The sequence below is a fragment of the Vigna unguiculata genome, chromosome 6 (genome assembly GCF_037176805.1).
Source record: "Vigna unguiculata cultivar grain cowpea cultivar isolate G323 ecotype 2 chromosome 6, ASM3717680v1, whole genome shotgun sequence".
NCBI classification, from domain to species: domain Eukaryota; kingdom Viridiplantae; phylum Streptophyta; class Magnoliopsida; order Fabales; family Fabaceae; genus Vigna; species Vigna unguiculata.
This window is the reverse complement of record NC_140797.1, coordinates 29,032,236-29,034,974: the sequence shown is the minus strand read 5'-3', so window position 1 is coordinate 29,034,974 and position 2,739 is coordinate 29,032,236. Positions and strand designations below refer to the sequence as shown.

The 2,739-nt window shown below is 36.7% G+C and overlaps 1 pseudogene; it reads left to right on the top strand.

Moving 5' to 3' along the window:
- The first annotated feature begins 1,084 nt into the window (after window positions 1–1,084).
- On the top strand, window positions 1,085–2,502 carry LOC146885742 (uncharacterized; annotated as a pseudogene).
- The last annotated feature ends 237 nt before the right edge of the window (window positions 2,503–2,739 follow it).

Genomic DNA, 2,739 nt, shown 5'->3' with positions numbered 1-2,739 from the left:
GTCCACTTCTATCTTAATGTCTGGATAGTGTCATCCGATAGGTGATGGATTCTTGAAGCGCTGAAAAAATAATACAAATTCATTATACATGAATATTATTGTTTAAAGTTTGATATGATTTATAATATCTTAAAGATATATACATATATTATTACCTTTATCCAATCATCTTTAATTACAGCTCAAATGATTGTTCTTATCTAAGACATTACATAATACCCACATTCCCATGAATCTTCTTGCTTGTTACACTAAAGATGACAAAAAATAATCACATATCAAGTTCATAAGTTGACATATGAAAATTAATAACTAGCTAAATGAATGAGTTACAACCTTTGGGTATAATACTTTAATCTATTGTGCTTTGGGCTTACCCACAACTCTAATGAAATTTTGGAAACATAAAATATAGGTTAGTTTTAATATAACTAAGTACATGATATGAAAAAAAAAAAGTAACACTTACTCTTGTAACATGTTTTTCAAAGTATGTTTAATCTTCCAATGCAATGAACAAAACCATACAACCGTGCATTGATTTGGAATGATGACCAATAGTTGCCTGTTAGAATCTGTTTTATTATTTGTATTAAATCTGTCAGGATTTGTGTTTTATTATTTCCTTATTTAGCAGATTATAGTTGTAGTGTATGATGGTATCCTTGAATCATAGGGATTTGATTGTCTAGGTGCTATTATTATATTTCCTAAAATAGGATTCTAGCCTTGTATATAGGAATTGTATTCTCATAATAATACATTGAACAATTCTACCCTAAATTATTAGATGGTATCAAAGCTCTCACATTCTGGGAGCCGCCTCTGACTACGCACACCAAAACCCTAGACAACAGCCTTCATTGCTACCACCATCCCCTTCAGGTTTCAGAACAGCCTTCAATGCTGTCAATCATTTTTTTAAGGTAGTCAGCCTTCATTGTCGCTACTGTTGTGTTCTTCATTGTTGCTGTCGTATGTTTTTCGCAACACAACCTTCTTTTTTGTTGTCGTGTTCTTCATTGCTACTGTTGTGTTTTTTTTCTCGCAACAATCAAATTGCTATTGGCTGCAATACGTGGACATGGCAGAACAAACTGCTGAAGTTGTGAACACTGTGTCACAAAACACTCAAGAACAACTGCAGAACCTCAACACTGCCTACCGATTGACTGGGAAGAATGATTTGAAATGGGCCCAGCTTATTCACAGAACTTTGAAAGGTAAAGGGAAAGCTAACCACTTGACTGACGATACTCCTAAAGAAGAAGATCCCAGATATACAAAATGGAATGAATAGGACTCTATGATCATGGCATGGCTGTCGAACTCCATGGTCCTAGAAATCACTGATACTTGTATGTTTCTTAATTCTGCAAAGGAGATCTGGAATGCCATGGAGCAGACATACTCAAAAGCTAAAGATGCTGCTCAAATATATGATGTGAAGGTGAAGACTATCGCTGCCAAACAGGGAAACAAGGCTGTTACAGAGTATGCCAATCAACTCAAATCACTATAGATGAAATTAGACCATTACAGGGTCATAAAAGCAAAGTGCCCAGATGATTCAGCAATGCTCAAAGAGTATATTAAGCAAGATCGAGCCTATGATTTCCTAGTGGGGCTTAATTCTAATTTTGATCAAGTGAGAGCCCAAATACTTGGAAAAGAAAAAATCATATGAATTAATGAAATAGTAGCTATGGTCAGAAATTGTGAAAGTAGAAGGGGAATAATGTTAGAAACCCCAACCATGTAAAATTCAGCCATAGTAGCTTCCGAATCAGTCATGATGGCCGACCAAACAAAAGGGGGAATAACCAATATGGAGAAGAAAGGTGAAGGAGTATGGTGTACCTTTTGTAACAAGCCTCGCCACACTCGTGATAAATGTTGGAAGCTGCATGGAAGGCCACCTAGTAGAGATTGGGGATCCCAAAATCGTGACAAGGAGTGGGGTAAAAAAGGAGACAACATTAGAAAGGAAGGATAAGCACACATAGGAGCTGCAACAAATGAAGAAAACAGAGGAAGAGTGATTGACCTTAACCAGGATGAAGTAGAGCATATGAGATCATTCCTCAACAAGTTAGATAAGTCTCCAGGTAGTTGTTCTCTGGCATATTCAGGTACGTTTGGTAAGTTTCCTTCTTTTGGACTTAATGCCTCAAATAAAAACTATAACCCATATTGGATACTAGATTCTGGGGCTATCGACCACATGACACCCCAACCTAAACATTTCTCTTCTTACACCCCTTGCCCTAGCAACAAGAAAATATCCACAGCTGATGGCTCTCTGATGATTGCAGCAGGTCAAGGAGAATTCCAAATAAGCCCATCCATAACCCAAAAAAATGTCCTTCATATTCCTAAACTGCCTGTTAGTTTGATTTCCATAAAAAAGCTCATATAAGATCTCTCATGTAATGTTATCTTTTATGACAATGTTTGTATTCTACAGAACAAGTACTCGGGGAGGACGATTGGACATGCTAGAGAATGTAATGGCTTGTATTCTTGGACCATCCAAATCTACCCTTAGACCTGAAAAATAACACCTTTTTTTTTCTCTGATTCAATAAAGACCAACATGGAGAAGGTCTTCCTACATCACTGTCGCCTTGGACATCCTTCCTTTAGGGTCATAAAAATGTTATTCCCTTCCCTTTTTAGCAAATTAGATGTGGCAAGTCTCAATTGTGAAGTGTGTGAAATTGCTAAGCACAAACGTGT